Source organism: Prionailurus bengalensis, chromosome D3, assembly GCF_016509475.1.
Source record: "Prionailurus bengalensis isolate Pbe53 chromosome D3, Fcat_Pben_1.1_paternal_pri, whole genome shotgun sequence".
In the NCBI taxonomy this organism is placed as follows: Eukaryota; Metazoa; Chordata; class Mammalia; order Carnivora; family Felidae; genus Prionailurus; species Prionailurus bengalensis.
This window is the reverse complement of record NC_057356.1, coordinates 76,260,211-76,286,812: the sequence shown is the minus strand read 5'-3', so window position 1 is coordinate 76,286,812 and position 26,602 is coordinate 76,260,211. Positions and strand designations below refer to the sequence as shown.

General features: G+C 41.2%; 1 long non-coding RNA gene across 5 annotated transcripts in view; it reads right to left on the bottom strand.

Moving 5' to 3' along the window:
• The window catches only part of LOC122470799, a 47,031-nt gene that overhangs the window by 20,109 nt on the left and 320 nt on the right, over positions 1-26,602 (bottom strand). For 4 of the 5 annotated variants that reach the window (XR_006293991.1, XR_006293993.1, XR_006293992.1 and 1 more), the window contains exon 2: positions 628-828. This is a non-coding gene — a long non-coding RNA (uncharacterized LOC122470799). Of the gene's footprint in view, positions 1-627; positions 829-16,252; positions 16,369-26,602 lie in introns of those variants that run through there. The other variant, XR_006293995.1, reaches the window with a different exon arrangement.

Here is a 26,602-nt window from a genome sequence, read left to right as displayed (position 1 = left end):
AGCATGGGACCTCTCCCTGCCCTGAGCCCACATTTTCATCTGCTTTATTTTTTTAAAAAATCACCAAAAAGCATTCCAAACGTAAAGATAAAAAACCTTCCTGGTTCCCATAATATTAAAAAGTCATTCAACCTTGGGGCGCCAGGCTGGCTCAGTCGGTTAAGCGTCCGACTTCGCCTCAGGTCACGATCTCGCAGTTTGTGAGTTCGAGCCCCGTGTCAGGCTCTGTGCTGACAGCTCGGAGCCTGGAGCCTGTCTCCCTCTCTCTCTGCCCCTTCCCCAGCTCACCCTCTCTCACTGTCTCAAAAAGAAATAAACATTAAAAAAAAAATTTTTTTTTTAAAGTCATTCAGCCTTGCACATACTAAAACCACGAGAGAAAGTCTAGAATTTTCTAGAATGCTCTTTGTCATAATAATTTGTAATCTTTATGTGAAAAAACCATATAAGCCTGCACCAAATGTTCCTTCCCCAGAGCACTCTCTTCTTTGTGAAGACTGTGTATCCTGGACAGCCGTACTAGCTTGGACTCAACTCACTCTTTTCCTTTTTAAAAACGTTAAAAAGGTTTGTTCATTTTGCATTAACATTTCCTGGAACAGCTGGCAGGACATCAGAGCAACTCACCTGAGAACACCTGGGGGTCGCCTGGACCCCGGCTGCTCCGTGCCAGCACCGGCCCCTTGTGCCACTGCAGTTTGTCAGCACCTCACAGGTGTTATCGGGGGACTTCTCCTGATACCCGGACCTCCTCAATTTGAGTTGATGATCCTGACTTCGATTCCAGCTGTTGATGGTTACCGGTGGTGTTCTCTAGGTGGGAATAACCTAAAGGAGTTGATGGATTATTTGTTTTATTTCGGCATTATACAAATTGATGTTTTAATAGAAGGTTTGTGTAAATTTTCTGGCTAATAATATGAGAGTCTAAATCATTCAGCTCCAAAGAGAACTGAGTGGGAACAGACTCTGTACCTCTCTCCTCAAAGAAGGGAGACCTGAGATGGGCGTTGTCTGTTTCTGTAGCCTGCATAAGGGTGGGAGGATTTAGTTTCCACACATCTCAGCCTGCTGGGGCGAATTCTGTCTGATAGGCACACTTACAGTTGTGATCCTGTATCTAAAGGGAAAATCTATTTTATCGTGACACTGCTGAGCCTATGTATGTTTTGAGCTCAGTAAAAAGATGGCCACTAAATGGATCGTTAAATTATCACACCGTCTCGCAACCGGAGTTACTCTGTCAGAGATCAAATACAGGAGATGAGATTCCCTACATTCAGGCTTTTAAGCTCCCCCACGATAAAGATGCTTCATTGCATCGTTATTGCTCCCCAAGCAGGGGAGCTCAGGTCCCGGGCTTCCACCTGTGCACAGAGGGGCCGCACCCCAGATCCTATACCCTGAGCCTGGGGCACTGTGACCACTTCTAAAAATACTTCTTTTAAAATTAAAAAAACAAATAAAAATAAAGATGCTTCAGGGGAAGTGACCCGACTGACGGACCAGAGAGACAAGTGTGGACAAAAATCTAATAAGACACCTGACCCCCTTCCCAAAAGTCGGAATGAGGAAGAGGAGGAGGGAGACAGGCAGACACTGGACACCCTAAATCCACCGCCCCAAGCCCAGGCACCAGAACCAAAGTCCAACCCACGGCCCGCTCCTCCAGCTCCTCGAAAGGGCTGAAAAGCAACCAGGGGAAATGCCTGTTTCGCAGGAGGGAGAGATAGGAAACAGATGGAAAAGTGTTAGTCCAAACTTTGAATCTGCCTCTGGCCTTGCCGGGGGTGCCCCTGCCACCTCTGCCTCTACCTCCCCCCTCCTCCTGTTCCTGTACCTCCACCTGGGCTGCTCCTATACGATCCTTGGGGCCGTCAACACCAGCAGCTCCTGCTCCCCCTACCCTCACTATCAAGGAGCAAAAAGCACCCCAAGCTGTCGGGCTACTTCCTTATGAGGTTCAAACTGAAGCACCTCCCAAATCAGCGTGAAGGGGCCCAAAGACTCCCCTGGACTTCAGTGGCCCACTTCAGATTTCCCCACTGGAGCTCCAGATAAAACTGACAGTGGGGAAGGAATTGACTTTTTTTTTTTTTTTTAAGGTTTTATTCTCAAGTAATCTCAAGTAATCTGAATGAAAATGTTCAGAGCCCAATATGGGGCTCGAACTTGCAACACTGACGTCAAGAGTCCCATGCTCCACCCACTGAGCCAGCCAGGTGCCCCAATCAACTTTTTGGTAGACACAGGTGCAACATATTCAATATTAGAGCTACTTCAAGGTTGTTGGTTTCATTAAAATAGACATGAATTTTAGAGTTATCAAGATCAAATATAATACAGGTATCAGCTTTTACTCTACCTGAATTTATGAGCTAAATTTGTGTTGTATCTGTTGCAATGTCTCAACAATGACTTAAAATGATTGTTGATTTTGTCACATGCAGGTCACATGGGTAATTGTAAGAACAAGTGGGTTAAACATATAAAAAGGTTTATAGCTTTCAAACTCTTTAGTAGCCTTGAAGTTTTGCTAGGTAATTAAATGATAAATTGGTTCAAACTCATTGGATATCTAAGCCTTTTCCAAATAAGATAAAATGAAACATTAAATACTAAACACAGGTTTACCTACACTGTCTTATTATAAGAAAACTAAAGATCAATTTGGGTTTGTTAATAAATACATTTTATGCTTTATTAAAAGACTGTACTATGAAGAAATATGGTTTTAGAAATTATGAAATATATTCATAAATGTGCCAATCTACAGAACACTCGGGGGGGGGGGGTACCTGGGTGGCTTATTTGGTTGAGTGTCTGTCTCTTGATTTCAGTTCAGGATCTCACTGTTCATGGGTTGGAGCTCACATTGGGCTCTGTTCTGACAGTGTGGAGCCTGCTTGAGATTCTCTCTCTCTCCCTCTCTCTCTGCCCCTCTCCCACTCATACATACACACTCTCTCTGCCCTGCCCCTGCTTGTGCACTCTCTCTCTCAAAATAAATAAATAAATGTTAAAAAAATCTTTAAAGAATACTAGCATAACAGTTCACAATTGCTTACTACACAGTTTCTACTAGAAATTAAGGTTTCTAAGCATGAAAAATACGGATAAATGTAATTGAGACTACTAGAAATAATAAGGAAAACATCTCTGTACTCAATCAAGGGATGTTAAAGATATGTTTTTGGTAAGATAAAGTATGGGGAATAAAAATACATTTTTGTTGAGGGAAAAGAAAGTCATTATGTCCTGAAATGAGACTGGTTAGAGACAAAAAATACTTAGGGAAAATCTGAATGAAAAAGAAAAGTTGTGGGGCGCCTGGGTGGCTCAGTTGGTTGAGCGTCCGACTTCGGCTCAGGTCATGATCTCACAGCTTGTGAGTTCGAGCCCCGCGTCAGGCTCTGGGCTGACAGCTCAGAGCCCGGAGCCTGCTTTGGATTCTGCGTCTCCCTCTCTCTCTCTCTGACCCTTCCCCGCTCACGCTCTGTCTCTCTCTCTCTCAAAAGTAAATAAACGTTAAAAAAAAATTTAAAAAAAAAAAAAAAAAAAGAAAAAGAAAAAGAAAAGTTGTAGGTTTGTAAAAGGGAATCTCTGGGAAAAAAAATTTATGAATGTTCAGAACAAAAACTGGGATGGAGGAGTCTTAAAAGTACACTAATATAAGATTGAAATTTGGTTTTTCCCTCTATGAAAAAAGCAAAGTTTTCCTGGATTGTTGGTCTGCTCTTGATAAATTATAAACAAAGTTTTTTGTTTTCCTTTATCTGCCCAGAAAAAAACAAGATTTCTATATTTGGTTTTATCAGGGCCTTGAACACTTAAGAAAACTAAATCCTCTCAACATTAAAGGAGCTAACTTTCAGGGTGCCTGTGTGGCTCAGTCAGTTAAGCACCCAACCTCGGCTCAGGTCATGATCTCACGGTTCATGGGTTCAAGCCCTGTGTTGGGCTCTGCACTGACAGTATACAGCCTGCTTGGTATTCTCTCTACCTCTCTCTTTGCCCCTCCCCGACTCATGCTTTCTCTCTCTCTCAAAATAAAGTTAAAAAAAAATAAAGGAGCTAACTTTTGCTAACAACTATATAACGCTATATAGTTGCCTTTGTAATCTTCTGTTGCCACCTTGGTTGAATAATTAAATATTGTTTTATAATAATCTATGATCCTATTTAGGTATGTTCTTTAGAACCTTCTGAGGTTTATAACAAACTTCCCCAAAGTGCAAATTCTAAATTAAAGGCTTTTTAACTAATTAGGCTTGTCTATTTGGTGTGTTGTTACACAAGAAGTGTGCACAAACAGTGATAAATCTTAGGCTCTATTGTGTGAGTAAATGCTGTTTATTGTGTGAGTAAATGCTGTGAGTAAATGTTCCAGAAAGTATATAAAATTCCTAAAATTTTAATATGTTCTAGAACGTTATCACTTAAAATTCTAATTATTAAAATGCTGCGCATCACAAAAATAACCAAATTTTCTTGTCAACTGTTTTATAAGGGACTCTCATTGGATTTTTAACCATGCCCATTTTTGAGTTCTGCCATTTACAGTTACATTCTGATGCTCTTGCAAATGTGTTCCAGCTTCAAGAAGATTCATAAAAAGAACTTTTTACAAATACAAATTTGTGGTATCTTCAAGATCATAAAGCTAAACTGGGTAAGAATTTCTGCAACTAAGGGAAAAGCTGCATTCACACAAAATAGGAATACCATGGGACTAAGTGAACTGAAAAATATTATAGTTATTATGACTTATTGGAAACACCGCTCGTTATCTAATGTTTGCTCTTTCAGATTTAAGGAAAATTTTTCTCTTATCACATCTATTACTTACAGGTATTTGATAAAATATTCCTTTGTAAACAAACTGAAACATTTATCTTTTCTCTCTACCTGAACCCTCCAGAATTCATAAGCTCTCAGTGAGTATTCTTTCTTACGTGGCAATTATAATTATTTACATAAGTTCAATAAAAATCTGTTCTCCTTGTAACAGGGCACGATTGGAAACACTGGTTATAAAACCAAGGCTTTGACTGGAATGTCATTATTTGAGAGAGACATTCATAGACTCAGATGTGACCAGACAGCTGTAAGGAATGAAGGTTGACTTTATGGAGCCAATAAAGCCCCTTGGAAATGTTAGCCTGACACCTTGCTTACAGAGTTCCCAGCAGCTTTGCCAGGTGAGTAAAGTGCAAGTGCAGGAACCTCAGATTTTGGAGACCTTGAGAAAAGCAACTCACCCAAATCTACATGTATTGAAGGCAAATCTGACAGCAAGTATTTGGGCTGGTTTCTGGCCTTGAAAGGCTATTAAAAGTTCAATTGGAAATTCCTTATAAAAAGTTCCAGCAAACAAAATATATATATTATACATATACATATATATATATATATATATATATATATATATGCAAACTGACATAGTCAATCAGTATTCTTACTAGGCTTATGTAAATAATCAGGCCAAGTTTATTAGGACTGAACTTATTTTTCAAATAGGTTAATCTTTATTTGGCTATCTTTGATGGAAATGAGAGTGGCTTTAGAGAGAAAAAATTATGTTTCAATAACACCTTTGTGGAAGTTAGATTCTAGTTCTAACTCTCTTTTAATGTTTGTTGTTGGCCTAAGCTAGACAACTTGAGGTAAGATTCAGAGAAACTGTCACAAGAGCTCATGTATAGACAGTCTTAGCACCTGTTACTCTGTGGGGATGATGAAAGGACCCCAAGGGCATATGATTATTTGAACAGCTGGACGAAGGGATGGACTCCCTGACAACTATGTAATTCATCTGTCACCAAAAAGGTCCAGACAAACAGTAGGTCTACTGATTACCAAATTAATCACCTTGGTTGGTTCCTGGATAGGACTAGCTGGGGAAATAATTTACAACAAAGTCACAGCCACCGTGTCCATAGTGGTGGCTGAAACAGGACAGGGTTTTAAACTCATACAAAAATCATTAGACTCTCTGACTTCAAGCATCTTAGATCACAAATTAGCCTTGGATTATGTCCCAGCTGAACAAGGAGGAATAGGTGCTGTTGTAGATACATCTTGTTTCATTAATGTTTCTTGACAGGGGGAACAGAAGCCTGACGTCATCCTCCAGCAGGCAACATAATTTTAACAACCCCACTGCCCAAACCACCTGGGACTCCATTAAAGGGGACCTCCCAAATGTTGACTTGGTTCTTGCCTTTTCTTGGGCCTTTGGTGGCCATTTTATTGCTGTCACTTTGTGGGTCCTGTGTTTTTAACCTCCTGGTTGACTTTGTGTCTTCTAGGCTTCAACAATTCCAAGTCAAGCTAATGGTGGTGGAAGGGTTCCAACCTGCACCAGTAGAGGATGAGCCCAGTCCTTATAAATCATTAGAACAGTCAGCAAGACACCTCCAGGGCAGGACAGGGACAAGAGGCCCCACTCAGCAGGAAGCAGTTTCTGAGGATGAGACCTTTGGCCCCTTTTCCATAAGAATAAGAAGGTCACAACACTTGGAGTGGGGATTGAGATGGAGGAGGGACTGGACTTGGGTCCCCTCAACCCTGACTGCTAAATCTGGGGTTCTTTGGTTGCCTCCATAAGGAAGGGGAAAAAAAAAAGAAAAGCTAAAACTCTGTGCCTCTTGAGTAGTACATCTTGCAGGAATGCGGAGGGGAGATGCTTACTGAAAGGAAGATGCTTACTACAAAGACTGGCAAAGACTAAGTCAAACCAGTCTGTGCCATGATGGACCTCACTGCTGACCTTTCACCAACTTTCTCCCTCATTATAATACTAAAAATCACACCCAGGGTGGAGATTTAACATCCTAAATACACATACGACTCATAAAAATACATGATCTTTAAGTGCACACGTATCAAGAAATTCCCCACCTTGGGGCACCTGGGTGGCTCAGTTGGTTAAGCGCCCAAGTCTTGATCCAAGTCATGATCTTGCAGTTCGTAAGTTTGAGCCCTGCACTGAGCTCTGTGCTGTTGGTGCACAGCCTGCTTGGGATTCTGTCTCTCCTTCTCTCTGCCCCTTCCCCCACTTGTGCATGCTCTCTCTTCTCTCTCAAAATAAGTAAACATAAAAAAATTTTTTTAAAAGAAGGAAAAAAAGAAATCCCCACCTCTACATGCTTGTATGTCACCCTTTTCCCATCAAAGTTTCTTTAAAACTCTTTCTGACCTTGGGGCGCCTGGGTGGCTCAGTCGGTTGGTTAAGTGTCCGACTTCGGCTCAGGTCACGATCTCGCGGTCCGTGAGTTCGAGCCCCGCGTCGGGCTCTGTGCTGACAGCTCAGAGCCTGGAGCTGCTTCGGATTCTGTGTCTCCCTCTCTCTGTGCCCCTCCCCTCGTCATGCTCTGTCTCTCTCTGTCTCAAAAATAAATAAACATTAAAAAAATTAAAAAAAAAAAAAAAAAACCTCTTTCTGACCTCTCCTCAAGCCAGCCTGAAGGCTCTTCCCTTTGTGGTGTCTCCCTTGTGCTAGAGCATAAGCCCCAATAAAGGCTTGCCTGGAACTCCTGTTCAGCCTCTTGTCAAATTCTGTTGTTTAGAGAGCCCAAGAGCCAGGTTGGTAACAGCACTATAAGACCATTTCTTCATAAGGCTTTTACTTTCAAGACCAGGAGATGTAGATGACTTTCTTAACACAGAGAAACAGACACAGAGAGTTTGATAAAATGAAGCAACAAAGGATTATCTCCCAAACGAAAGATAGGAAAAAATCACAGCAAAAGTGCTAAATGAAACAGAGATAAGCAATATGCCTGATTATCTGATTACTTTGAGAATTCAAAGTAATGGTCATAAACATACTTACTAAACTTGAGAATAGATTACAGGATCTCACTAAGATCTTCAACAAAGAAGTAGAAAATACTTTTCAAAGAATAATCAGACATGAAGAACTCTAACTGAAATTAAAAATATACTATAGGGAATAAATAGTAGACTACAGAAAGCAGGAGAATAAATCAGTGAGCTGGAAGACAAAGTAATGGAATCCAACCAAACGGAACAGTTAAAAAATAATAACAAATGAAAATAGGTTAAGGGAACCCAGTGATAGCATCAAGTGTAATAACATTCATATTACAGGGATCCCAGATGGAGAAGAGAGAGAAAAAGGGGCAGAAAATTTATTTGAAGAAATAACAGCTGAAAATTTTCCTAAAGTGGAAAAAGAAACAGAAATCCAGATCCAGAAGGCACAAAGAACCTACAACAAAATCAACCTGAGGAAGTCTGCAACAAGATGCATAATAATTAAAATGGCAAAAAGTGAGAATTTTAAGAACAGCAAGAGAAAGGAAAACAGTTACATACATACAAAGGAAACTCCATAAGGCTATCAGCTGATTTTTCAGCAGAAACTTTGCACACCAGAAGGGAGTGCTCATTTGTGCTGAAAGGAAAAAACCTCAAACCAAGAATACTCTATCCAGCAAGACTATCATTCAGAATAAAGAGATAAAGAGTTTCTCAAACAAAACCTAAAGGAATTCATCACCACTAAACAAGTTTTACAAGAAACGTTAGAGGGAATTCTCTGAGTGGAAAGGAAAGGCCTCAATCAGGAGCAAGAAAATTAGTAAAGGAAAAGATTTCACAGCTACAAACAAACATAATAAAAGTAGTACATTAATCATTCATGAAACCAGTATGGAGGTTAAAGCACAAAAACAGTAAAATTAATTATATCTATAAAAATCAGTTGAAGGGATCCACAAAATAAAAGGATGTAAAGTATAGTGACACCATATGCATAAAATGGTGGGGAGAGGGGAGTCAAAATTTAGCACTTTTAGAATGGGTTTGAATTTAAATGACCATCAACCTAATATAGACTGCTTTATGCATAGTATTTTACATATAAACCTAAATTTGAATAGATAAATTACTAGCAGTAAAATTGAATCAATAATCCCCAAATTCTCAACCAGTAAAAGTCCAGGACCAGATGATTTCACAGGTAAGTTCTACCAAACACTTAGAGTTAATACCCATTCTTCTCAAAACTATTCCAAAAAAACCCAAACCAAAACAAAACAAAACAAAAAACAAAACAAAAACCAGAAGAGGAAGGAAAGCTTCCAAATTCAGTCTATGAGACCAGCATTGTCCTGATACCAAAATCAGATAAAGGCATTATTTAAAAAATCAAACTACAAACCAATATATCTGATCAACACAGATGCAAAATTCCTCAACAAGATATTAGCAAACCAAATGCGACCATACATTTAAAAAATCACCACAATCAAGTGAGATTTACTCCTGGGATACAAGGATGGTTCAGCATTTGCAAATCAATAAATATGATAGATCACTTGAATCAGAGAAAGGATAAAAACCATATGATCATTTCAGTAAATGCAGAAAAAGCATTTGACAAAGAACAACATCTATTCATGATAAAAAAAAAAAAATCCTCAACAAAGTAGGCTTAGAAGGAACATACCTCAACATAATAAAGGCCATATGTGAAAAATCCACAGCTAATGTCATAATAAATGGTGAAAACCTGAGAGTTCTTCCCTTAAGATTGGGAATAAGACAAAGATGTCCACTCTCACCATTTTTATTCAACATGTTATTGGAAGTCATAGCCACAGCAATCAGACAAGAAAAAGGAATAAAAGCCATTTAAATTGGTAAGGAGAAAGTAAAACTGTCATTCTTTGCATATGACATGATACTACATATAGAAAGCCCTAAAGACTCCACCAAAAAACTACTAGAACTGATAAATGAATTCAGTAAGGTTGCAGGATACACACACACACACACACACACACACACACACACACAGGAATATTACTCGGCCATAAAAAAGAATTGCCATTTGCAATAACATGGATGGAACTAGAGGGTATAATGCTAAGTGAAATAAGTCCGAGAAAGACAAATACCATATGATTTCACTCATGTGGAATTGAAGAAACAAAGTGAAGAACAAAGAGACAAACCAAAAAAATGTAAATATAGAGAACAGGGGAGTGGGTGAGTTAGATGCGTAAAATAGGTGAAGATTAAGAGTTCACTTATAGGGGCGCCTGGGTGGCGCAGTCGGTTGAGCGTCCGACTTCAGCCAGGTCACGATCTCGCGGTCCGGGAGTTCGAGCCCCACGTCGGGCTCTGGGCTGATGGCTCAGAGCCTGGAGCCTGTTTCCGATTCTGTGTCTCCCTCTCTCTCTGCCCCTCCCCCGTTCATGCTCTGTCTCTCTCTGTCCCAAAAATAAATAAACGTTGAAAAAAAAAAAAAAAAAAGAGTTCACTTATAGTGATGAGCACTGAATACAGAATTGCTGAATCACTGTATTATACACCTGAAATTAATATAACTGTATGTTAATTATACTTAAGTTAAGAAACTAATTTTAAAAACTTCAAAATGGAATAAAGACCTAACTGTAAGACCTGAAACTATAAAGGTCCTAAAAGAAAACATAGGCAGTAAACTCTGGGACACTGTCCTTAGCAACATTTTTCTGGGTATGTCTCCTCAGGCAAGGGAAACGAAAGCCAAAATAATATAGTACTATAAAAACTAAAAAGCTTTTGCACAGTAAAGAAAATCATCAGCAAAACAAAAAGGCAACCTACTGAATAAAAGATATTTGCAAATTATGTATCTGTTAAGAGGTTAATATCAAAAATATATAAAGAATTCATACAACTCAATAACAACAAAAACAAGAATCCAATTTAAAAATAGGCAGAATTGGGGCACCTGGGTGGCTCAGTCAGTTGAGTGTCTGACTCTTGATTTCGGCTCAGGTCATGATCCCAGGGTTGGGAGATCGAGCCCTGCACTGGGCTCTGCACTGACAGGACAGAGCCTTGGGATTCTCTGTCTCTGTCCCCCTTCCCCCACACCTCATTTATGCATGTGCGCACACACACACACACACACACACACTCACACACACACACACACTCTCTCTCTCTCAAAATAAATAAGCATTTTTTAAAAACTAAGTAAAAATAAAAAAGAATGGAGTGCTACTACATGTGCTGCATGGGGGGAACCTCCAACACATTACGCTAAATGAAAGATGCCAGGTGCAAGTTTACATATTTATCATTCTATTTATATGAAATACCCAGAATAGTTAAATATATGGAGACAGCTGATATGTGGTTGTTAGGGGTTATGCGTAAAAGGGAATTGTAGTATAAGCCCTGACAGTTTTGTTGTTGTTGTTGTCTGTAATGCAAGTGCCTGACTTGAGCCTTAATTGCCCAGGCATCCACTTCATGAGGGGATCTCGAAAAAAACACATTGCCGGCAACAACTAAATAAAAAGCTAGGTTGCCTACTCCCACTTAGGCTCCTTTGTTTTAGAGATCGTGGTTGATTTTGATAACTGACCATTTGGGCCACTTGCCTTTTCTCTTTCCACACTTTGACTTCATGCTCTTCTGTTTTAAGTTTGCCAATAGAGTGAGCCTATGAAACCACAGACTCCACTCCCCACCCCCAATAAAAGCAGAACCCCTTGCAGTGTAGCCCCAGGCATGCTGTGTCATTTCTAGGTCCTGTAGGTAATAAACTTATTTCTTCAGGTTCCTGATGGGCATCTTGCAATGATAATAAGAACTACAAGGGTGGGTCCAACCATGACATTGGTTATTGACAGGCTGAGACCAGCACACAACAGAAATAGGGATTGAATTTAATGGGTGTATTAGTCAGGGTTCCCCAGGGAAGAAACAGTATCCAAAGGAAGGAAGGATGTATGTATGTATGTATGTATGTATGTATATGTATATGTATATGGAGGGGAGAAGAGCTAGGGTGGGGAAGAAACTGACTGGCTGATTTTAAGGAACTGCCAAGTTTGAAATGTGCAAGGCAGCAGGCCAACAGGCTGAAATTCCAACAGGGGTGGATGTTGCATTTTTGAGTCTAAATGATGGAAACTGAGGCAGAAATTTTATGGTGCAGTGTGGAGGCCAAATTCCTTCTTCTTTGGGGAACCTTGGCCTTTTCTCTTAAGGCCTTCTACTCATTGTTTGAGACCCATCCACATTATGGAGGGTAATCAGCTTTACTCAAAGTCTTTTGATTCAAATGTTAACGATATCTTCATAGCAACACCTGGATTTGTATTTGACCAAACAACTGGCACTATAGCCTACCCAAGTTGACACATAAAATTAACTATCATGATGGGTATTCGTTTTTTTTTTTTGGGGGGGGGGGTAAAGGGGGAGATAAAAATGTTTGGAATTAGATAGACATGATGGTTCCACAACGTTATGAATGTGTTAATGCCACTGAGTTGTACACTTTAAAATGGTTAAATTTATGTTACATGAATTACTGGAAAACTTGATTTTCTCTTTATACAAACAACAACAACAAAGCAAAACCACCTTAGCCTTCAAGATTATATAATTTCTTTGGGATCAGCACAAAGATCTTCCTTTACTCTTGCATACAAAGAAGAAATAGTATCTCCAATAAATATGAGTAGATAACTCACTCCCCATTCCTAACCTCCTTCTTCCTTGCCTACCTCCACTACAGAGACTGGAAATGTAAATACCCGCTTTCCCAAACTCCCCTGTAGCTAAGAATAGCTATGTGACCTACTTCTAGTCAATGACACAAAAGGAGAGTGTGATGGAAGATTCATTTTACTTGTCTCTCACCTCACTTCTTCCTACTTTGAATATGATTAAGATGCCCAGAGCTCTGGCAGCCATGTTGTGATCACGAGGCAACAAGCCAACATGTTAAGAGGGCAGAGAAAAATATCAGGTTACTGATATGGCTGAACTACTGACTTCCTACCTCCAGACTACTTCCGTGTGAGAAAAATAAAGCCTTATTTGTGTAAACTGTGTTAGGTTTCCTGTTATTTGTGGCTGGAAGCAATTCCAAATGATACAATCCATGAAAGAACAGCAAACCCAAGGAAAAGAGAGGGAAAATAATTTGAAAACAATTAGACCAAAAAAAAAAAAAAAAAAGAAACAAAGAAAGAGAAAACCTCCAAAACCAAATAAATTAGAGATATAAAATTTTCAAGGAAGGAAACAAATCTATCATTTTTGAAGGGGGTATGGTGGTATTCTTGGAAAATCCAAGAGATTCAACTAAAAAAAAACTATGATAATAATTCAACAAGATAGTAGAAACAAAATACAAAGGTAACTTCCATTTTTACAAACAACTAATAGAAGACGTAATAGGGAAAAGACCATTTTTGCAATTGCTATTAAAAAGACAAAATACTTGGGAATAAACTTTAGAAGTAAGACCTAAAATGAACAATGTCAAAACACCAGTGTTTTCAGAAGAACTGAGCAAGTGAAAGGCATGTCATGCTCTTGGCTAAGACATAACACCATAAAGAGTCGATTCTCTCTAATTTATACATAGCATATCATCCCCATGAAAATGACAAGTTTTCTTTAATAGGCTGATTTTAAGTTTGTATGGAAAAATTAGTGAGAGCCAGAAAACTGAAAAAGACAACGAGGAGAGACTACTCCTATCAGATAACAAATCATAACTTAAAAAGTAATTTAAAGTGTGATTCTGATGCATAATTACACAATCCATGGGACAGAACAGAAAACCCAGAAATGGACTCAAACACACAGAAACTAACCATACATAAAGACGGTATCAGAGATCAGTAGGGTAAAGACAGGCTTACCTCTCACCTCACATTCCATTTCATTTTCCATTTCCTTTTATTTCTTTTCATTTCATTTCATTTTATTTCATTTCATTTTATTTTAGAGAGATCCAGAGAACATATGAGCAGGGGAAAAGGGCTGGAGATGAGACAGAGATTGAGAGAACGAGAGAGAGAGAATCCCAAGCAGGCTGCATGCTCAGCACAGAGCCCGCCGTGCGGCTTGGTCCCACGACCCTGGGATCATGACCAGAGTCGGATCAAAACCAAGAGTCAGATGTTCAACCAACCTAGGCACCTGACAGGTTTTTAAATTAAGGGTGTTGGAACAACAAGAAAACAAACTGGATACCACACATTTTAGAATAAAGTCCATATAAAAGATATAACTGTAAAAATAAAAAAACAACTCATAACGGTACTACAAGAGAAACATGAGGGGGCACCTAGGTGGCTCAGTCGGTTAAGCAGCCAAGTTTAGCTCAGGTCATGATCTTGTGGTTCATGAGTTCGAGCTTGCGTCGTGCTCTGTGCTGACAGCCCAGAGCCTGGAGCCTGCTTCAGATTCTGTGCCCCCCTCTCTCTGCCCCTCCCCTGCTCGTGCTCTCTCTCCCAAAAATAAACACTAAAAAAAAAATTTTTTTTTAAAGAAAAACATGAGAAAATTCAACTAGAGACTAAGAGTAGAGAAAGCCTTTCTAATTAAAATTAAAAACCCAAGCCTCTAAGGAAAGGCTAATGAGTTCAAATGCATAAGGAGGAAAGCCTTCTTTATAGAAGAAAAAAAAAATGGTATAAGCAAAGTCATCGGCAAAGTGGGAAAAATATTTACAACTCATATCACACAAAGGGCTAATCTCTCTAATACATAAAGACTTCCTTGGAACTGAGAGATTCTGACAATCCAACAGAAAAAAAAAATGGGCAAAATACATGGATAAAAAAAAAAAAAATCACAAAAAGAAGAAATACAAATAGCTCTTAAAAAAGACCTGTCAGGGGCACCTGGCTAGCTCAGTTGGCAGAGAATGTGACTCTTGACCTCATGGTCATGAGCTCAAGCCCTATAGTGGGCACAGAGCTCACTTAAAAAATAAAAAAATAAACTTACCTGTACTAAAGAAATGCAAATCAAAATGAGTTTGATAGACCATCCACACCTATCAACCTGACAAAAAAGGTCTGGTAACACTGTTGAGACCATGGGAAAACAGGCTTTTTAACTTATTATTAGCAGGAATATAAATTGATGAAACTCTAGGGAGGGCAACTTAACAAAATCCATTAAAATTTCAAAGGCACATACACTCTGATTTAGCAATCACACTTCTCAAATTTATCCTGCAGTTCTATTTGCCCACAGAGGGGAAAAAAAAAAAAAAAAACATGTATAATTATTGTACTGCAGCACTATTTATAAGAGCAAAACTTTGGAGATGAGCAAGAAATCCATCATAAGGGACCAAAAGAATTTAACAAATACATCCCGACAACAGAACACGATAAAACTAAAATGGAGACTGAGGGAGAAGATCACCATGATTCACTAGGAAGTGAGAAGAGCCAAATGCAGAACTGTGTGCACAGTAGCCTTTTCTGTAAAAAAAACAAAACAAAACAAAAAAAACAAACAAAAAAAACAATGGAGGGAAAGAGGATGAACTGATCTGTAGAATTAATGCAATCCCAATCAAAATCCCACAAGATTTTTTTATGAAAATTGCCAAGCTGATTCAATTTCAATTCAGTTGACAAGCTAAAATTCAAATGGAAATGCAAAGAACCTAAAATAACCAAAATAAGAAAGAAAAATAAAGTTGGAAGGCTAATGCTACTTGATCTCAAGAATTACTATAAAGCTATTATAATCAAAACAGCCTAAAGGCTGGTATCAGCCTAAAGGCAGCAAACAGATCAATGGAACAAAATTAAAAGTCCAGAAATAAACCCACACACATATATGGACAATCAATTTTTTACAAAGGTACAAAGACAATGGAGAAAGAACAGACTTGTCAAAAGGTGATGCTGTCAAAAAAAACCCTAAACAAATAAAACCTCCCACAAAACTTAGATCCATACAGGCAAAAGATTTGAACAGGCACTTCAACAAAGAAGATACACAGGAGTGATGTCACCAAGATGCCAACATAGTCTGTTCCTGACTCTACTCCTCCTCACCAGGAGTTCGACAACTAATCATAAACAAGACACCACTGAGAGAATCCTAGAACATAGGCTTGAAGCACCCCTTGCATCACAGAAACCAAAAAAGACCTCAATAGAAGGGTAAAAGGAACAGTTATACATTGACCTCATTGCCTCTCCCCAAGGCTGACACGGCAATGTGCTGAGAGGTCTCCCCGACCCTATAGTTCCTCCAGTGGAAACAGAGAGCCCAGGGTGGACATCCAGATTCCCCAGCATTGTGGGTTGTCTCTTGGGAGCCTCTAGTTGGACTAACCCCCAGGGACTGTGGAGGAATCTAGAGGGCTCAACTACTGGAGACCTGATTGCAATAGAAAATGGGGAACGACACCAACAACTAGCATTCAAATCTTGCTAAACCAAATTCCTACCTGCAGCACCCACGGAGCAGTTCCAACCAGCAGTTTTGCCTGTGCAGAGCCAAGCCAATAGCACAGTCTGATGAGGGAACTCAGCAGGATACAGGTTTGCCTGATGGCAGCGTCCTCAAACAAAGAGCTTTGTAAGCCCTGTGAACGGGCCTGCCCCACACAGGCAGAGGTGAGTCACAGCCTGGCACATGGCTGACTGTAACTCCCAGTCCTTCCAGATCAGAAAGCCTGATCTGGTTCACCTATGAGGTTGCTTGAAACTAGCCTGGGCAGAAGTCATAGACCTGCCCATTGCTGAATACAGCCTTCAGCCCACTCAATCAGAGAACCTAACCACTGCACACAGGAACTCGCACAGTTCATCCAACAGCCCTGCTTACAGCAGCTCTTGGACAGAGAGCACAGCCTGTGGCTTCCCCCTTCTGCAGAGCAAAACCAGTGGCCCCTTCTGGCCAGGGAATTCAGTGCACAGACTTGCCTGATTCAGGTTCACAAACAATGAGCTGCACAGCTCCTGGGGCCCATCCTGCTGCCCCACCAGGGAAGAATATTCACAGTGCCATCTATTGCTGAGTATAGTACTCAGTCCTGACCGTCTAGTAAGCCTGACCAGAGAACCCAGGCAAATGCAGAGCCTATCCTACAGCCTCACTTGGGCAGGGAACCAAGCCAGCAGTCCTAAGTGTTCTCAGGCAGCAGTATCTGCACCCCCCTAGCCTCAAACCTGGGCAGTGGCCTCCACAGCAGGTCTCCTCTGCCCAAGGATGTTATCAGCAGACATGTCCAATAACCCACACTGAGCTGACTGGTCTCTGCCAAAGTGAATCTAAAAGTCTAAAAGAGGAAACTGCTCACTCAAATGCACAGATACCAATATAAGGAATCAATGATAAAATATCAGGTAAACATGACACCACCAAAGGAAACTAATAAAGCTCTGATGACTGATCCTAAAGAAATGGAAATCTATAAGCTGTCAAATAATTCAGGATAGTCCTCTTAAAGTTCAGTGAGCTAAAAGAACATACAGAAAGAACATACATATAACTAAACATAATTAGGAAAACAATGCATGAAGTTCAATAAAGAGCAACACACACACACACACACCCCACAACAACATAAATCCTAGAGCTGAAAAATGCAATGACTGACAAATTCAACAGAGAGCTTCAAAAGTAGACTCAACCTAATGAAATGCAAAACAATCACTGATTTAGAAAATATGACATCTAGGGGCGCCTGGGTGGCTCAGTTGGTTGAGCGTTCGACTTCAGCTCAGGTTATGATCTCACAGTTCATGGGTTTGAGTCCCACGTCAGGCTCTGTGCTGACAGCGTGAAGCCTGGAGCCTGCTTTGGATTCTGTGTCTCCCTCTCTCTCTTCCCCTCCCCTGCTCATGCTCTCTCTCTCTCCCTCTCTCTCTCTCTCTCTCTCTCTCTGTCTCTCTCAAAAATAAATAAACATTAAAAAAAAAAAAGAAAATACGACATCTGAAATCAGAGGAGCTAAAGGAAAAAAGAATGAAAAAAAGTGAAGAAAGCCTACGGTACTTATAGAATATAATCAAAAGAAACAATATCTGCATTACTGAAATGCCAGAAGAGAAAAAGAAAGGAACAGAAAACATATTTAAAGCAATAATAGCTAAAAACTTTCCAAACTTCAGGAGAGAAATGGACATCCAGATCCATGAGGTCCAAAGAATCCCAAATAAACTGAACATGAATAGGGCTACCCCAAGACACATTATAACTGTCAAAAGTCAAAAACAGAAAAAGAATTCTGAAGGCACCAGGAAAACATGGAAGTTTCATATAAGAAAACCTCCATAAGACTATTGGTGGATTTATCAACAGAAACTTTTCAGGCTAGGAAAGAATGGTTTGATATATTAAAAAATGTTGAAAGAAAAAAAAAAATCTGTAAACCAAGAATTTTATACCCAGCAAAGCTTTCCTTCAGAAATGAAGGAAAGATAATGATTCTCCTTAACAAAAGCTGAGGAAGTTCATCCACCACTGTACCTGTGTTACAAGAAATATTAAAGAGAGTTCTTTGAGTAGAAGTAAAAGGGCACTAACAAAAATTAGTAACATAAAACTCATGGTATTGGTAAATATATATAGTCAAAGTTAGATTCCGTAATATGGTAATGTGGTGTGTAACTCACTTACAACTCTAGATTAAAAGTTAAAAAACAGGGGTGCCTGGGTGGCTCAGTCGGTTGAGCATCCGACTTCAGCTCAGGTCATGATCTCGCGGTTCGTGAGTTTGAGCCCTGCATTGGGATCTGTGTTGACAGCTCAAAGCCTGGACCCTGCTTCAGATTCTGTGTCCCCCTCTCTCTCCGCCCCACCCCTGCTTGTGCCCTGTCTCTCTCCGTCTTTCAAAAATTAATAAACATAAAAAAAGTTAGTTAAAAAACAAACATAGTTAATATCCTTAACTACAATAATCTCTTATTGACTACACAATATCAAAAAATGTGTGAACCTTAGCATCCTAACTTTAATTGTGAGGGAGAGGAGAAGTAAAACTTTAAAGTTTAGGAATGCTGTTCAAGTCCTTTTAAACTTAAAAAAAGGGTGTTATAGGGGCGCCTGGGTGGCTTGGTGGGTTAAGCGTCCGACTTCGGCTCAGGTCATGATCTCACGGTCCGTGAGTTCGAGCCCCGCGTCGGGCTCTGTGCTGACAGCTCAGAGCCTGGAGCCTGTTTCAGATTCTGTGTCTCCCTCTCTCTGTGCCCCTCCCCTGTTCATGTTCTGTCTCTCTCTGTCTCAAAAATAAATAAATGTTAAAAAAAATTTTTTTAAAAAAAGGGTGTTATAGTGTTAAGATAATTTATTTAAGCCTCAAGGTAACCTTAAGGAAAGAACCTGTAGTAATTACACAAAAGAACACGATAAAGAAGTCAAAGCCTACTGATACCAAAAGACATCAAACACAAAAAAGAGGATAAGAAACAAAGAACAATGGATCTATAAAACAGTCAGAAAATAATGAACAAAATGGCAATAGTCTTTACTTGTCAATAATTACTTTAATGTAAATGGATTAAATTGTCCAAATCAAAAACATAGATGGCTGAATCAATTTAAAAAACAAAAACAGAAAACAAGACCCAATAATATGTTGCCTACAAGAGACTCACCTTAACCTTAAAGATATGCACAGACTGGAAGTGCAGGGATAAAAAACAGTATTTCAAGAAAATAGTAACCAAAACAAAACAACACCCCAAAAAAGGAGTAGCTACGTTTGTATCGGGCAAAATAAACTCCAAACTAAAAACAGTAAAAGGAGGGGCACCTGGGTGACTCAGTCGGTTGAGCGTCTGACTCAAAATATTAAAAGTAGAACTACCATATGATCCAGCAATCCCAGTTCTGAGTACGTATCTGAAGAAAACAAAATGCACTATGTTGAAGAGATATCCACGCTGGCATGTTCACAACAGCATTATTCACAATAGCCAAGATGGAGAGAGAATCTAAGTGTCCATTGATGGATGGATAAACAAGTTGTGGTGTATTGTGTGTGTTTACATACATGTATAAATACATATACACAATGGAATATTATTCATCCATAAAAAATGTGGAAAATGTAAACATTTTCTTTGCCCTCAGAAGAGACTGAGTAACATCTTAAGGACACGTCAAATAAGTAAAAGCTCTAACAGAATTTAAAAGAATGTTTCAGATTAAAAGACAGGTATATAGAGCATATATAATAATTTGAAGCTAAATAAATACAGCTTGCATATTTAAAACCTATATTTATCAAAGACCAGTGTAGATTTGCCTCTATGCTGTCCAGTCATCAGCTAAGATGATCTCAGTAAACAAGATGCTTAGGAAGAAATAACTCTCATGGTTATTCAATCATTAGAAATTTGGCCCCAAAACTTGAATAAAATTAGAATACAGCTGTTTACAATAAATATGAGAGGAAGAGGATCTAACACGGAGAGAAATCCAAACCTCTGACCATGCTTTCTGGTTAAAAACCCACGGCGCGCCTGCCAAATACAGGATATCAGTCACTCACTCCAGGTAACTTGTTTATCATCTCCAGCTGGGAGTGGCCAATGCTCCTTTGGCCTCTGATGCTATTAAACAACAGCAGCCATTCTGGAAGTGCTGTCATAGCCCTGGAATGCCTCCTTGTTTCTTTTTCACCATAGGATGAAAGATACTGGATCTGACTTGTGAAGCCAACCTGGGAGGGTTCTTAAGCAATTCTCATCAGCAATCAATTCTCCCAGGTGCTGAGAATCGACCCGTAAAACCGGAGGCCTGATACAAAAGGCCCTTGGGCTTAATAAACAATAGAAATTGACCAGAAGCCAATCCCAATCGGGAGTTCCAAGCAAGGTTTTACTGGGGCTGATGCTCCAGCACAAGGGAGACAGCACAGAGGAAAGAGCTCTCGGGCTAGCTCCCTGAACACAGGTACGGGAGAGCTTTTAAAGAGACTTCGGTGGAAAAAGGGTGGCATCTGCACACAGAGAGGTGGGGAATTTTCAGCTCTGGTTTCCTTAAAGGTCCTCCTTCTTTGTGCATTACATGTCTAATCAGCATGTTGAATCTCTACCCTTGGGCAGGATTTTTATTATAATAAGGGAGAAAGTCAGCACTGGGGTCCATCGTGGCACAGACTGGTTTGGCTCAGTCTTTGTAGTAAGCAATCTGCCCTCAGCCATTCCTGCAAGATGTACTACTCAAGAGGCACAGAGTTTTAGGGTTTTTTTTTTCCTCCTCCTGGAGGCAGCCAAGGAACCCTGGATTTAGCAGTCAGGGTTGAGGGGACTTCCTCCATCTTAATCCCCATTCCAAGTATTGTGACTGTCCTTATTCCTATGGAGAAGGGACCAAAGGTCTCATCTTCAGAAACTGCTTCCTGCTGAGTGGGGGCTCTTGTCCCTATCCTGCCCTGGAAGTGTCTAGCTAACTGTTCTAATGATTTATAAGGACTAAGATCCCCCTCTTCTGGTGCAGGTTGGAACCCTTCCACCACCATTAGCTTGACTTGGAATTGTTGAAGACACAAAGTCTACCAGGAGATTAAAAACACAGGACCCACAAAGTGACAGCAATAACATGGCCACTAAAGGCCCAAGAAAAGGCAAGAACCAAGTCAACATTTGGGAGGTCCCCTTTAATGGAGTCCCAGGTGGTTTGGGCAGTGGGGTTGTTAAATTATGTAGCCATGTTGCCTGCTGGAGGATGACGTCAGCCTTCTGTTCCACCTGTCAAGAAACATTAATGAAGCAACAAGATGTATCTACAACAGCACCTATGCCTCCTTGTTCAGCTGGGACATAATCCAAGGTTAATTGGAGATCTGAGACCATAGAAACCAGAGAATCCAAGGACTTTTTTTTTCTCTTTAGAATCTAGTGATTTTTGTATGAATTTAAAACCCTGTCCTGTTTCAGCCACTACCAGGGACACAGCATATGACAGAGCTGTTTTAAATTATCTCCCCAGCTACTTCCATCAAGGAACCGGGCAAGGAACTATTCTGGCAATCAGCAGACGTACTGCTCATCTGGTTCTTCATGGTGATAGCTGAGTGCTCCAGGGGTCATGGGAGAATACTTAAATATCCTCGGGGCGAGGGAGGGGTGCAATATACCCCGCAGTCCAATCACCGCTAGTATGGTTGGTATGGAGGTATTGAACTGCTATCCCCTTCCCATCCACCACTCCCAGGAACATGATTCCTTTAGCTAACCATCAGAGTCCTGGGTAGGGGTGGTTCTAAGGGACCCAAGGATGGGTGGTTAGGGGGAAGCCACAAAGAGTACCTGTCACTGTCTCTGTGGTTTTCAGCGTTGGCAGTCCAGGACTCCTGTGACCCTGTGTAACAACCTGAGTAACACCACTACCGGGGCCGTATCTTCTGGATCTCATGCTGTGTCCAAACCGCAGATGGTTGACTGTACATACAGGGGAACAGGGCTCAGGGGTAGGGCTAACTACCTTTTGGTGGACAGGTGCATTTAACGGTACTGGGCACGTAGGTTTCTCTAGCAGCCTGGCTGCAGGTGGGGGTCCTGCAAAGAGCACAAGAGGTGTCATATGGGGGAAACCTGGGATCTACACTGGTATACCAGGTCACGGCTGGTGGACTCAACATTTTGCTGTCAGGTTAACGGGTGATGGGTGGACGTGGAAGACTGGGTTTGAATGATTTTACTGGCTCTGTAAATGGGTGTTTTTGGACCTGGAACCATTCTGTGGGCGTATCCCCACCAGACTCTGCCTGTCATTACAGACCTCAAAGGCCTCCACCACCAAGTTTGACAGGGGAGTCCAAGAACCAGCCCCCGACTTCTGTAGTTTTCTCCTAACACCTGGAGCAGACAGGATAATAAAACCCATGGCAAGCAATGCCCTTCCTTCTGTGCACTCCAGGTGCACAGGTCTGTGTCAGCATGCTTTCTGAATGTCTGTTACCCAGCTCAGAGAGACTGCCAGGTTTTCATCCTTCCCTTGAATGATCTCTAACCTTATCATAATTTACCAGTGTTATTATATACCTTTTCATCCCTCCGGACAAACAAGTGATAGAACGCCTCATTCTCGTTTGGCCAACATTGTCCAGAGTCTCAGCAGGGGACCTGTTCTGGGACCACTTCACCACACACCCTGCAGACTTGGTGGTGAGGATAAGCGGTTACTAGACTGTCTGTACTCTCTAGCCTTTCTCATAATGTGATCTCTTTCATCAGGGATGCAACAGTGTGCATGATGTGAATGACACTGGTGTCCTGCCAGGTCAGTGAGAACATCAGCCCCAGTCTGACAAACTCATCCCTAAACTTATCAGCATTTTCTGAAAATCTATCAAACCTTTCTTTGCATGCCCCTAGAACTCTTACGGAGAAAGGGACATGTACTCCGGTAATTGCCTCATTCCCAACAGCCACCTCCCGAAGGGGATAAAGCCCCTGGGCCTGGTGGTGAGGTTAAGGAAGGAACTAGCCTGAAGCCTTACCAGGGATAGTGCTGGGGGCTCCAGTTTTGGGGGTTCTGGTTCTTTAGGAGCCTGACTAGGGAAGATGGGGCTTAGGGGCTGTTGGAGCAGGAGGCTGAGAGAAGCCAGCCGGGACCTGTAAAGGAGGTTCTGAACGGAGACGGTTTGGCAGTGGCTGGAAGGTAAGATCATGAGCAAATCTGGCTCTCAATCCTTTGGAGGTGAGGTAAAAATGGAGGCCAACACATACATCCTGCAAGTCCTGCCAGCCTGGGTCTTGGCACAGTTTCATACAGGCCTGTACATAAAGGATCTCTCCCCACTTTTGAGAACATTTACAAAACAGATCCAATTGTAAAATAGAATTTATTTTTTTTTTTTTACAGTTTATTTATTTTTGAGAGAGAGAAAGAGAGAGAGCGTGAGCAGGGGAGGGGCAGAGAGAGAATCCCCAAAAGGCTCTGCGCTGGCAGCAGAGATCTATGACTTGGGGCTCGATCCCACCAACTGTGAGATCCTGGCCTGAGCTGAAATCAAGAGTTGGACGCCTAACCGACTGAGCCACCCGGGCACCTGGTAGCCATTTCTCTTGATCACCCAAAGTATACTGGGGCCAGGCCGAGTTACAAAGAAAACTAATTTCTTTTTCTTCAAGGCATCTAATGAGAACTGGTTGCAATCATTAAGAATGCAACCCAAGGGAAAGTCTTTTGGAATCTGCCGAGCATTTCCCATATTTACAAATAAATTTGGTGTCCTGCTTTCCTTAGTCCATCAGAGAGAGCCAGGTTCAACCCAAGTCTGCAAAGTGCGTGCACAGTGCGAGGCAGGCCTCTCCCGCCTCTGCTGGCTAGTTACTGGCCAGAAAGAACACGCTCTCACAGGCTGAGAGGAGCTAAGCCGAAGCTGTCTGGTAGTCACCCTACAGAGTAGAAGGAGGGGAAAGAGCAGCGAAAAGCAGAGGAAGGTTAAAGGAGGAGGGAAGGGAACTGGGAAGGAAGGGAAAAGGGAACTGCACTGCCTGAATGAAAGTAGGCAGAACCCCCGACGCTGGAGACAGACTCAGCGCAGTGACACTGAAGCAGCCATAAAGGGATTGCGTCCAGCTGCTCTAATGGGTCCCAGACCCTCTCCCAGAGTGGGAGAAAGATCCCCTGGGATTCCTTCATGGTCCCCAAAGAAGTATGATACTGAATCAGGCTCTTGTGCTCTCGATGCAATAGAAGTTGACAAGAGGCCAAATGGGAGTCCCTGCTCCATCCCAAGTGGGACTCATCTTGTGGTTTCATCACAAAATGGTTCTGCTGAGCCAACTGTATAATAAATAAGCCAGTCTACGGAAATTCTATAAGAGGTTTCCAGTTACCATCAGCCTTGAGACTCCTACCTACCTTCAGTTTCCTTATTTAAATTTCTGTGAGCAACACAAAAATTTAATGCTTACTCGAGAGTTCAATAAAGTAGTATTTCTAAAGGGACAGTTTTGGTTCAAGTTTCTGGAAAACTTGCACCAAGATGTCATCACGGCAAACATCTTCAGTAAATGTGAACCCAGAAGAGCCTTTTTTTTTTTTCTGAAGTTTATTCATTTATTTTGACAAAGCACACAGTGCACACGAGTGAGGGAGCAGGGGAGGGGATAAGAGAATCCCAAGCAGGCTCCGCACCATCAGCACAGAGACCAACTCAGGAGGGGATTGAGACCTGAGCTGAAATCTAGAGTCGAACACTCGACCAACTGAGACACCCAGGAGCCCCGTCCCCCGGAAGAGCTTTTTTAAAATTGACTGGAGCCTGCTTCAGATTCTGTGTCTCCTTCCCTCTATGCCCCTCCCCTGCTCATGCTTTGTCTCACTCTGTTTCTCAAAAATAAATAAAATGTAAAAAAAATAAATAAATAAATAAAATAAATAAAATAAAATAAAATAAAATAAAATAAAATAAAATAAAATAAAATTGACTGGATTTGTTAAGACTTGGATATTTCTAAGGATTTTGTGGCTTGGGGTGAAGATACTTTCATGACCTGTTCCCATAGTAAAAAATAAAAAGCCTGACAAACTAAGAAATCATCAGCTGGGCCGGAGACCCCTGGAGACTCACTAGGCCCTCAGCTCCTGCCAAACGGACAAAGTGATTGCTCTTCAAACCTAGAGGTTAGTTCTCACAGCTTTCAAAGAACACCATTCTGCTTTGAAAGCTTCCCAGCTCCTTCTCCATTTCACTGTCTTCACCTTTCTTAAAGGCTCTTCCAAATCCCACATCATGCTCAAGACAACTGAGTGAAAAAAAGGCTAAACTGATGTTAATTATGCTTTTAGGAAGAAATGGTAGGCTAGAGCACAGCCCGGTGAGTCTATAGGGGCACTGGGGTGGATCCTGAGAGCAAAGGGAAATCATGGAAGGTTGACAAGTGGAGAAAAAAATGTTTTTTTGTTTTAAGTGTTCTCCAGGGCTTGAATGGAGAGCTGTGAGGCTTCAGGAGACAGGCAGAGGGGTTGGCAGGAGAGAGGATACTACTTGGATTGTACTAGAAGGAAAGCGTAGGTGTTGGAGAGGAAACTTTGAGGGCTGTTAAGGGAGGACTATCAGGCAGCTACTACTTAATAGCTTGAAGCAAAAAACAGGTCATTTGCTGAGAGCTGGGGCAGTGAGAAGGGTCTGTAGATTCGGAGACACGCTGGGATACTGAATTCCTGAGACGTTCAGCAAGGGAAGAGCTGAGTGGGTGAGGGTGCAAATGGGGCAGGTCCTTCAGCAGTTTGGTTGAAGGCTTGAAGATGTGATTCGTGCAGAATCGTGAAACAAGAATTAATGATGTTATTTTAATACCATTTCTATTCTAACTCAGGAGGCTTACTGTATGCCAAGCACATACGAGGCATATTTGTATACCTGATCTCCAATAAACTCACAACAGCCTTTCCAGAAGATTATCATTTTACAATGGAAAAATCTGTGCCTCACACTGGTGACGGAACCTGGACGGCGTCAGGGAGGCAGAAGATAGAGAGCCCTGAATCCTATGTATGTAGCTGGCTTCAGCGCCCCAGCTGCAGAGTTATCATTATTCACCATCCTTACAGGGTAAGCATCCAGCAGGGTTTTAAAATGATTTCCCTCTTTTTTAAAAAAACTTGTTTTAAAAGGAGATTATAGATTAGGTGCTTATGAACGCGTTCACAAACAACAAGGAGCCTGGAAAGCGCAGAAATTAACGAACAAACCTAAGTGCTTAAACTTTACAACGAGAAGGTAAGTTACAATCCTGAAGCTAACAGTTTCATCGTCATGGTAACTCCTACGTTTTGTTTGCAGTTTCAGGCAGGTTTTAAGGAGGACGCGGATTTTTGGACTGCTTGC